Source organism: Phoenix dactylifera, chromosome 11 (assembly GCF_051530095.1).
Source record: "Phoenix dactylifera cultivar Ajwa chromosome 11, Ajwa_hap1_PhDact_Kaust_v1.1, whole genome shotgun sequence".
Taxonomy (NCBI): domain Eukaryota; kingdom Viridiplantae; phylum Streptophyta; class Magnoliopsida; order Arecales; family Arecaceae; genus Phoenix; species Phoenix dactylifera.
In genome coordinates, this window is record NC_143200.1 from 8,437,892 (window position 1) to 8,449,780 (window position 11,889).

The window sequence follows — 11,889 nt, forward strand, 5'->3', positions numbered from 1 at the left end:
GACCAGGATCATATAAATTTGTAGGAATAGAATTAGTTTCACAATCTTTTTCCTTATTTATCTTATCTCCATCTGATTCTCCATTGTGTTCTTCACTAGATATTGTTTCACTAGCAATCTCATTTTTTAACTCTATTTCGGGTGCCTGTTCTATTGCTAATTCTTGAGTTGAATTTGATGTAGTGTTATGTTTGTTTGTAACAACAAATCTATCTAGAGCTCCTTTTTGAGATTGTATGAGTTTATCGATTTTTCTTTTTCTTTTGAGTTTTTCATACCCACAGTCATATTTTCTATTAGACATTTTAATCTATAAATAATATTATCAAACTAAGCAATTAAAAAAATACCACAAACAAATCAAAATATAAAAAAGTTAAAAATGATAAAACTTAATTGTGTCAAGAAAAACAAACTCGGGTTCCGACAAGTAGTGCCGAACTTAATTGTGCCGAGAAGAAGTGGAATAGTTCCGAACTCGACGGCGAGAAGAGGCCGAATAGTGCCGAACCGCTGAAGTAGTGAAGTCACAACCAATCTACAATTGGACCAAAAAATAACCAATTCTAAATTAATTACTTGACTAAATAAAAATTAATTAGACAAAAAATTAATTAATAAACTAAGTAATACAGTTACTTACTAACTCACCTGCCTCACAGGCTCACACTCACAGTGAACCGCGATTCGCCGAACCGGGGGTCCGGGATCAGTGGGAACCGGGATCAGTGGGAACAGGGGAGGAGGTCGGGAGGTGGGACCGACCGTGGCAGGAGGTCGGGACTCGGGCGTCGGGAACCGGAAAGTCGGGAACCCCGAGGAAGCCGGAGCGGCGGAGGAGCTGAGGAGAGGACGGGGTCATGGGAGGAGGTCTGAGGCTCGGAGTGGCGGAGGATCGTGGGTGGGGGCAGGGGCGGCCCAATACATTTGGGGGCCTTAGGCGAACTCATTAGAAGGGGCCTTTTTTATTATTATTTAAATAATAATTTTTTTAATAAGTATAAAAATATTTTAAAATTTTTATTTAAAAATAATTCGCCTAGTTTTTTGAGAAGCAAAATTACTAATTAAACTTTTATACTCAAGATTCATTAAAATACTATTTTCAATCGATAATATAGCTAATCCATTTAATCTTTCTTGTGACATAGTTGATCGCAAATAAGATTTTATCAACTTTAATTTTGAAAAACTTCTTTCAGCAGAAGCAACTGTTACAGGTATTGTTAATAATATCCTATATGCAATGCATGCATTTGGAAAAGAATCTGTTTTTTTTATAAAACTTAAAATATCAATAGGGGTACTAGTTTCTGTTTGTAAAAATTCTTTTAAAATTTTTAACTCTGAAAACAGATCAATACCATCAATATCAGAATATTCACCATACTTTAAAAAGTTTTCAAGATTAAGACAACACTTTTTCAAATCATCTTCATTCAAAGATTTTAACTTTCTAAAATTAAACAAAAAACCAAAAATATTTTCATATACGGTAAATTGTTCAAACCTATTTTGAATTGAAAAAATAGCTTGATCTACTATATATAAAAAGTAATCAATTCAAAAAGATTCTTCAGCTGATCTTGTTATCTCATCATCATTATTTTCATCAAAATATTTTTTTCTACGGATCACACGTTTTTCACGAAATATAGGTTCTATTTTCATTTCATTTGCAATTTCTTTAGATGAATTCAAAGCATTCATGAATCCATTTTCCCTATAACTTTTCAAATAAGAAAGAAGACCTTTTAATTGATCTATAGCAACATCAATATGCATGTCTTCAGATTGTAAAATCTTACTAACTGAGTTAACAGCAAACAATATATCGTACCAAATATTCATGCCTAATAAAAATTCAAAATTTTCAATCTCATATGTAGCTAAACATGTGGCTTCACTCTTTATTTTAGGATCTTCACTAGTTTCCACTAATTAAACTAAAGCATCTCTTATTTTAGGAGCTTGGTTTTTAATTGCTTTGACACTTTCAATACGACTTTCCCAACGTGTTTGTGACAAGGGTTTAAGAGTTAATGTGGATATATTATCTTGTAAAATTTTCCATCGTTTTGTAGAAGAAGAAAATAAGGTATAAATTCGTTGTATCACTCCAAAAAAAGATATAGCTTTAGGACACGAGTTAGCAGTATCACATAATACTAAATTCAAGTTATGACATCCACATGGTGTGTAAAATGCTCTAGGATTTATATCTAATAATCTTCTTTGTACACCTTGATGTTTTCCTTTCATATTAGATCCATTGTCATACCCTTGTCCTCTTATATCATTAACCTCAAGTTTATGTTTTTCTATTATATTTATAAGTTCATTAAAAAGGCCCTTTCCAGAGGTATCATCTATTTCTAAAAATTCTAAAAAATATTCTTCTACTTTTACTGAACTTGTTGAAGTATCTACACATCTTAAAACTAGGGTCATTTGTTCCTGATGGCTTGCATCAGGAGTGCAATCAAGTATTACAGAAAAATATTTTGCTTCTTTAATCTTTTTAAGTATTATAGCTTTAATTTCAAATGCTAACATTTGAATCAATTCATTTTGAATATTATGACCTAAATAATGATTGTGAATTTCACCATGTTGAATGCGTCGAATATGTTCTTGCATTATTGGATCAAATTCTGCAATCGTTTCAATAAAACTTAGAAAATTTCCGTTATTGCTTTGATAGATCTTTTCATTCTTTCTTTGAAATGCTAAATTATTTTTTGCAAGATTTTTTACGACAGCAATAATTCTAAATAGAACTTTTTTCCAATGATCCTTCTCTTGGTTTATTTGTTCTTGGAGACTTTTATCAATTGTATTATTTTTTAGCAATCTCACTTCTAAATCAATCCACCTATTCATGCTAATGATATGTTCATTAGTTGTTTCATGACTTTTAAGCTTGATACCTAGATTTTTCCAATCCCTACTTTCTTCATTGACTAATTGACTCGTGCTAGGCTTGGAATCAAATAATTTACAGCAAAAACAATATACTCTATCCAAATCTTTCGAATACACTAACCATTTTCTATCATGTTTTTCACCATTAGGTAACTTACGAATATAATATATCGTAGAAAAGTGTCTATTGTTTTCATCCTTAGGAAAATGAAAATCATAATCCCTAATTGGACCTCTTTCTACTATTAGATCTCTAAATTTTGTATCAATCATTTTCCATTGACCAGGATCATATAAATTTGTAGGAATAGAATTAGTTTCACAATCTTTTTCCTTATTTATCTTATCTCCATCTGATTCTCCATTGTGTTCTTCACTAGATATTGTTTCACTAGCAATCTCATTTTTTAACTCTATTTCGGGTGCCTATTCTATTGCTAATTCTTGAGTTGAATTTGATGTAGTGTTATGTTTGTTTGTAACCACAAATCTATCTAGAGCTCCTTTTTGAGATTGTATGAGTTTATCGATTTTTCTTTTTCTTTTGAGTTTTTCATACCCACAGTCATATTTTCTATTAGACATTTTAATCTATAAATAATATTATCAAACTAAGCAATTAAAAAAATACCACAAACAAATCAAAATATAAAAAAGTTAAAAATGATAAAACTTAATTGTGTCAAGAAAAACAAACTCGGGTTCCGACAAGTAGTGCCGAACTTAATTGTGCCGAGAAGAAGTGGAATAGTTCCGAACTCGACGGCGAGAAGAGGCCGAATAGTGCCGAACCGCTGAAGTAGTGAAGTCACAACCAATCTACAATTGGACCAAAAAATAACCAATTCTAAATTAATTACTTGACTAAATAAAAATTAATTAGACAAAAAATTAATTAATAAACTAAGTAATACAGTTACTTACTAACTCACCTGCCTCACAGGCTCACACTCACAGTGAACCGCGATTCGCCGAACCGGGGGTCCGGGATCAGTGGGAACCGGGATCAGTGGGAACAGGGAGGAGGTCGGGAGGTGGGACCGACCGTGGCAGGAGGTCGGGACTCGGGCGTCGGGAACCGGGAAGTCGGGAACCCCGAGGAAGCCGGAGCGGCGAAGGAGCTGAGGAGAGGACGGGGTCACGAGAGGAGGTCTGAGGCTCGGAGCGGCGGAGGATCGTGGGTGGGGGCCCTCCCTGGGCCGGGACTCGGGAGTCGAGACTCGGGAGGAGGTCGGAGACTCGGAAGTCGGAAGAGCCGAGGTGGAAGTCGGAGACTCGGAGTCGGAACTCGGAGGTCGGGAGGCCTCGCCGCCTCGGTCGCCGCGGAGCCCGGAGGTCGGAGGAGCCGAGGACGGCGACTCGGAGTGGACGAGGAGAGGACGGGAGGCCGGAGACTCGGAGCTGAGGAGGCCGAAGCTCGGAGCTGAGGAGGAGGGTGCACGGACGCACGGTGGACCAGAGCTCGGAGCTCGAAGGCCGGAGCTCGGAGGCTCAGAGCCGAGGACGGCGACGTCGGCGAGGAGAGCTGAAGAGGACTGAGAAGGTTTTTTGCCGTTTTGCCCTCGCCGCTCTGCAAGCCGATTCTGCCGAGAACCGGAGAAGGTTCCGGCATTAAAAAGGCAGGCCGCAGGCGGCAGATGGGCAGAGAAGGGGGGAGCCGGGGAGGAAATGCCCGTTGGACTTGGCCGTTGCGTTGCCCGTTGCTTGTCGACGACTCGACCGCTCGACGCCTCGACGTTGCCGGTTGCCCGCCCGTTGCTTGTCGACGACTCGACGTTGGCCGAAGGGACGCACTGCAGGCTGTAGGCTTGTAGCGGCGTACGGGCGGAGCCCGGTAGCCGTCGCCCGTCGCCAGTCCGTCTGCCAGACCGCAGATGCTTCACATCCATCGCCGCCTAACTACTGCCCAAACCCACTCCCCGTCTGCCATAGCGCCATTATAGAGCAATTAAAAAAAAAAAAAAAAAACCATGGCTGGGTGGGGGCCTTCCCTGGGCCGGGGGCCTTAGGCGACCGCCTCGGTCGCCTAAGGCTCGAGCCGGCACTGACACCAAGCAACAAGGGAGGTTGAGAAAAAGGTACTGATCATCGAACTGAAAATTTTATATCCGTGCATGATCGCCATCCTATGCTATCAGGCTCTTGGGAAAGGTTGAAACTATTGCATTGTGTAAAAAGGTGAAGAAACGACTGGAATAGTTGAGGCTCAAGATCTCTTCTAGAGAGGTGGGTCAAAGATGGAAGTGTATTTTTTTTTTATTATTGTAAATGGGAGATTCAACTACCCAGATATATTGAAAGATCGAGGAGAGTTTACGTGGAATTAACAAGATGGTTTGGGTTGACCTGAGTCAACCCAGAGAAGTGGAAAAGGAAGAAAAAAATAATCTGGAGTGTTGTCTTTACCGGATGAAGACAAAAAAACCTTGGAACCTTAGCCTTCTATTTAAGCGCCTGAACAATATCTTGTATGCCTTGCTTGGCTTTGCCCTCGCAGAAGTCCAGCTGCCCAGGAGGAAACAAAGCCTCTGGAAGAGCAGAGTCGCAGAGAGAGCTTCAAAGCGGAACGGTATTCTGTTCCTTTCTTTCCGGATAGTCAGGCAAGTCGTGGAAGCTAGGCTGTCCCAAGCACATTTGGCGTACCGAACACACTGATATAGTAATAGAATAGCACCGGTTGCAGTTTCAGCTATCCTTCTGAACTCATGAACTGAAACGTTTGGCAATGAGGTCAGGTGGAAAAGCACTGGGTAAGAATACTTGAGAGGTTCAGATCTTGTCCACTTGGCATGCCATAGCGAAATACATTATCCACTTCCAAGTTCAAACTGGATGATTTGGAGAAAGAAGTTGCCCACTTCAACAACGTTCTGCCATGTTGTGGATGCGTATTTTAACAGCCTCACCTCCGTTTGGCTTGAGAGTCTATTGCCATATTGCAGGTTTTGGATGAGAATTTTCCACGACTAGTTATGCTCTTGATAAAATCTCCACCAGCATTTTTAAAGCGGGTATCTGTTAAAAACCTTGAGGTTTATAACTCCCAATCCACCAAGAGATTTGGGTCTGCAAGACTGTTCCCAGTTGGCGAGGCAATGTATACCTTTGCAAGGTTTGTCCCCTCTCCACAAGAAACTTCTTCATTCCTTATCGATTCTTTCTATAACTTCTTAAGGGATGAGGAGCGAAGACATCCAGTAGATAGGGATTGAACATAGAACTGTATTTACGAGGGTTAGTGTGCCTCCTAATGAAACAACCTTGCCTTCCCATACTGCCAATTTCCTATTAATCTTTTCTTCTAAAAACTTGCATGCATTTGGTTTTCGAGAATGTAGAGCGTGGCTGTCACACCCCCGACTCAAGAATCACTATTGGAGAGCGTGATAAGCCGCCGCATACTCACAGCGAATAGCCCTATAAGTATGCAAGGCATTCTCCCAGGTAATCACCTAATATAATTTTGGAAAATACTATATTCCAATCACATACAGTGGAGTTACCAAAAATAAATAACTATTATACTTACATCCCAAAACTTACGGTATTTAAACCATTCATACATAATCCAAGTATAACACATTATTATATTATTATATACATATATGTATATATATACATGTATATGTATATATATATGTATATGTATATGTATATATATATATATGTATATGTATATGTATATGTATATGTGTGTGTGTGTGTGTATATATATATGTGTATATATATATATATGTGTACACACACGTATATGTGTGTGTATATATATATATGTATATATACGTATATGTGTATATATACGTATATGTGTGTGTATAAATATATATATTAGGGATATTTGTACAATAAAAGAGTTTTATGAGGGTATACATACAAATATCAATTTTGGAAAGGTATTCACGCAAAATCTGATGCTTAAAAGGGTATCCATGCAAAAAAACCCTTTTTTTTTATTTTAACCGGATTCAGATTTCGGGTCGAATTCCAAAGACTCGAAATCCCGAAACTCGGACTTTATCTTCTTCCCCAAACCACCCGCTCCAAAAAAGAGAAGGGGCCAAAACTAGCGACCTCTTCTCGCCCAAATAGTGGCGACGACCGCCAAAATCCTTTGGACGGCAGCCCGCCGCCTTCTCCCCATCCTTCCGATCGCCAGTTCACCGGTGATCGAGAGGAGAACCGGTGGGTAAAAGGTCCTCCCCCCGCCCCTTTTGCACGGTGGTGCGGCCATTTGCAGACCCATGGACGGCATGGGTCACAACCTCTAGTGGACTTTTCGGTCGCCATTAGGGAGGAGGAGGGTATAGCGGCGAGAACTTGAGTGTCCTCGTCCTTCTTCTTCCCTTTCAAGGCTGCCACTGCCGGCGGCTCTACCGGGTCCGGCGTTTCCGAGAGACGGCGAGCCGGATGTCGGTGCGAAGACCGCTGGGGCGAAGACCGCAGGGGCGGCTAGGGCGGCGACGGCCATGGTGTTGGTCTAGGATCCCGAAGGGAGAGGGAGGCTTGTTCTCCCTATTTCAAGTTGGGCCGTGGGCTTGAGCAAAGAAATAGGTTTTAGGCCATGTTTGGGAAAGCTTTTGGAGGGCCAAAAAGTTTTTCTAACCCTCCAAAAGTACTTTTAGATAAAAAATGGTGTTTGGTAAAATTTTCGGAAAGCTGTTTCAGCTTTTGCGGAAAGTTGAAAACAGCTTTTGGGGAGAAGCTTCAATTTGGAGCTTTCCGAAAATATTGTTTTCAGCTTTGTCGAAAAGCTATTTTTTGACCAAAATACCCCCATTTAAATCACACTTTTTTCCCCCAAAACCCTTATCCCACCTTTTCCTTTCTCCCTTTCCCTCTCAATCTTTCTCTTCCTTTCTCTCTATTTGTTAGAGAGATAAATGGTCATTAGAAGGATAAAAAATTAATTTACACTAATAATTATAATATTTTATATATTTATTATTGTATTATATTATAAATATAATATTATATTACATTATATCATAATACATTGATATGTTATTTAAATAATTTAATATTATATTAAAATATTATTCTATAATACATAATGTTATAGTACTATATTATAATAATATTATGTTACATTACATTAATATTATACTATATCATATATTTATGTATTAATATATATTATATTTTATTATACTCTGTTATATAATACTGGTAATGTTCTTTATGGTCATTTTGTCACACAAAAGTACTTCTCAGTTTGTTTACCAAACACATGTTAAAGTGCCACAACACTTTAAAAATATAGTTACCAAACAGCAAACAGCTTTTTATAAACGCTCTGCTTCAAATAGCTCTACTTCTAACAGTTCTACTTCCAAAAGCTCTACTACTAACAACTCCTCCAAACAGGGCCTTAGTCCCACATCGGTTAGCCAAAATGCTTACATTTGTTTAAATAACATTGCTCTGTAAATTTTACTGGACAACATTATCCAGCAGATTGTTTTAATATTATAATGTAAGGTAAACTGAGTATAAATATATGTATTTAAAATAATAAATAATTATAAATTTTTAATAACCTCGGATTTTTCTTCTATGGATCCATACGCTATTTTATAATACTAGATTAGGATAAGATAACTAATTTATAATTATATTTATCTTGTTTAAGTAGAGAGTTGATTGGGATTCACCTTCTATGGATCTATTTTATAATGCTAGATTAGGATAAGATAACTAATTTATAATTATATTTATCTTCATATGGGCCACATCAAGTCTTTTGAATTAAAGAGGCGTGCCAACATTAGATTGATAAAGATATCTCTCTCGTCATCACCTTGCCATCTCCAACACTCATTACCTTCCTTTTATTTCTCAATCACTTCCTCTAAAAAGAAGTTAAAGACTTACTCTCCTCCCCCCTCTTCCTCTCATTTCTTCCCTTTGCTTCAGCTCATCAACTATACCATGAGTCATTCACCTAAGTCCAATCCCGCCGGATCATACCACGGCCTGTCAATTCCTCCCCAACCCTACCACCAAAAGCCCCAAAGCTGCCGCTGCTGCCTCCTCAGCACCACCTACAAAACCTTAATCGCCTTATGCATCTTCCTCGGCATTGCTATCCTCGTCCTCTGGCTTATATTTCGACCCCACAAGATCAAAGCCGCAGTCGAGACCGCCACCCTCACCCGCTTCAACCTCACTGGCACAAACCTTACCTCCCTCTCCTACAACCTCTCCGCCGACATCAGTCTCCGAAACTCCTACAGGAGGGTTGGCATCTATTATGACGATCTCCATGGCGAGACCTACTACAACGGCGAGCGGTTCGGTTTCATGACACTTCCTACCTTTTACCAGGGCCACAAGAACACTACCATGTTGCACCCAGTCGTGGAGGGGACGTCGGTCTTCGGGCTCGAGAGCTCCGGCATGGATGAATTCAGGAACGAAGAGAAGATGGGGTTCTTCAACGTGGACGTTTGGTTAATCGGACAAATAAGGTACAAGTTTGGGTCGGTGGTCTCGAGGCGCCGCCGGCTGAGGGTAAGGTGCAATAAGTTGAGGGTCCCGTTGGTGACGAAGGAGACTCCGGGAGCAGCCGGGTTTGGGAGGACAGAGTGCCATGTGGCCCATTACTGATCGGTGAGCCATGTTCTTTCTTCTTTGTTAATAGCTTCTGTCGGTGGCCGTATGTTGTTTTGAGGTAAAAAGGTATGCAGCCGTCCATGGCCGCCGTAAAGAGGTAAAGAGATGGATAACTATTAGACAAGATAGTTCATGAGTAGCAATATCATATTATAGACGGTGCTTATTGTTTGATATCCATCTTCTTGATGGCAACAGTACTCTATGATGCAGCTCGTGCTTGTATTTTAATGGTCCGAGAACTATATAATTTAGATTGTGTTTTGGGGTTCTTTGTTGATCGCATCCTGCACAGATATTCAAGTGATCTGAACTCTTTCGTTTATCCATATGTACATATTTGGAAGTGACTGTTGCATCCCTTTCACGGCTAGAGTTGTATATATTGGTGCTGGGCCAGCGCACTGCGTAAGACTTTGAAGATTTAATTTGGAACGGCAGCACAAGACGACTTACGGAAAACTATGGTTTAGTTGACTTTATTAGAATATTAGAAAGAACGCCAATACGGAGAACCAGCAACGCGTGAGGGAAGAGGTTAATGATTAAAATACCTCACCTTGCTATTTGGTGGCTTGTCAATTCATAAAGCTTTTCCATTTGATGAAATGCACATGGTGTTCCTTGCCCGGCAGTTCTATCTTTTAATATATGCACACTAATGGGACACAGACTTTTATATTTTCTATTAGATCAAGGCACTAGCACATTAAATTTTAAAAACAAAGACATAGCCAGTGGGTAATAGTTACAAAAACAAAGGCACATTAAATTTTAAAAACAAAGGCACTGCATTTTTAGATTTCTTGGTTACTAACCATATATTTAGAGAGACTAAGTTTCATGCGGATTGATTGATAAGTAGAAATTTCAATTGTGATAGTTTCTTAAATAAACTGATTGTATGAGACTTTGGTCATGTTGAGGCCATTTAAAGTATTCTTCCCTTATTACCACAAAAAAAAATAAGCATTGGTTGTCTCTATTTATCTACCAGAGATGCGGAATGGATGCTTTCTCCTTGCATACGTGCGTACAATCTAATTAGATACTCCTTTCATATTGGCATTTACACATATTATGGAAAAACTATTTAGCTAACTGATGATCCAAAATTCAGAACCGTCCTATATGATCCTTTTGCATTCGTTGATTCTAGTTTATTTCAGAAGTCATAACCGACCGCAATTAAGACTAGGTAATGCATTAGGAAAGAGAGGAAACATATTGTTTGTTATACTGTATTTACATACTTGTGTTTTGTAGTGCCGGATTTCTACTGTGAAAATCCGTGCGGGCGTGTATTTAGTCTCACATCGGTTATTCGCTGGGTAGATCTTGAGTACTTATATAGAATCAAGGAATCCTAATAATGCCTTCCGGCTAGCCATTTTGGGTGATGTCTTGGGTGTTACAAATGGTATCAAAGTGGGCTCGGCCCATAACTTATGTGGACTAGGGGACACTGCAGCACGGATCCATTGGAGCTGACTACGAGTCAATCATGGTGTTCGTGATTAGATTTTAATGAATTTGAATCCTTAATTAGCCTGACGAGGACGTCGGGGCTTGAATGGGGAGAGTATGTGAGGACCCTGTGGGCATGTGTTTAGTCCCATATTAGTTATTCACTGGATAGATTTTGGGTACTTATATAGGATCAAGGAATTCAAATAATACTTTCCGGCTAGCCATTTTGGATGAGGTCCTGTGTTGTTACATCTACCATCAAAGTTAAAAAAAAAAAAAAAAAAAGTGGTAGAAGGGACAACGGAGGTGGCTAATGGCTAGAGAAGGAAGAGATCGATGACCTCCATGGAAACAGGGAAACGGGAAGAAAAAGATGAGGGCTAGCTATTTCAGCATCTCTTCATGCTCGCCTTCCCAAATTGGTGAGGGAAATCCAGTCACCAATGATGATAACCGAGGAAAAAATGGAAGAACGGCAAGGGCTGCAGCAGATACGCACGGCCCTGCTCGTCCCTGTCTCACTTGCGGCGTTGTTGGGTCGACATTTGCCAACTCGCACGTAGCTCACCAGGCTAGGCTGACTTGGCCTAACTCAGTCAGGTTGGCCGAGTCAAATCTCCCATTCCCTCTTCATTAAAAGAAATTTAGGCCTCCAAATTGGTATACTTGGGCATTCAAGTTCTCAAAGGTCCATGATGATCAATCCACAATGAATTTACTAATCCTCGAATATTATACCTCCAATTAGAGTAGGCATGGTCTAGACTCCTAAAGTACAAGCACATCGCATCATTTCCTTTAACAAAACATGCCAGTACAAAGAAATAGGCAGTACAAGGACCAAACAAACGTATACACAATAGATGCTATCTAGGTTATACC

At 39.6% G+C, this 11,889-nt stretch overlaps 2 pseudogenes across 1 annotated transcript; one reads left to right on the top strand and one right to left on the bottom strand.

Moving 5' to 3' along the window:
* Positions 1 to 989: 989 nt before the first annotated feature.
* On the bottom strand, positions 990 to 4,814 carry LOC149751622 (uncharacterized; annotated as a pseudogene).
* Positions 4,815 to 8,724: 3,910 nt separating this feature from the next.
* Positions 8,725 to 9,819, top strand: LOC103721415 (NDR1/HIN1-like protein 10 pseudogene; annotated as a pseudogene). Its single transcript, XR_015971117.2, has one exon. The product of XR_015971117.2 is annotated as an NDR1/HIN1-like protein 10 pseudogene (transcript).
* The last annotated feature ends 2,070 nt before the right edge of the window (positions 9,820 to 11,889 follow it).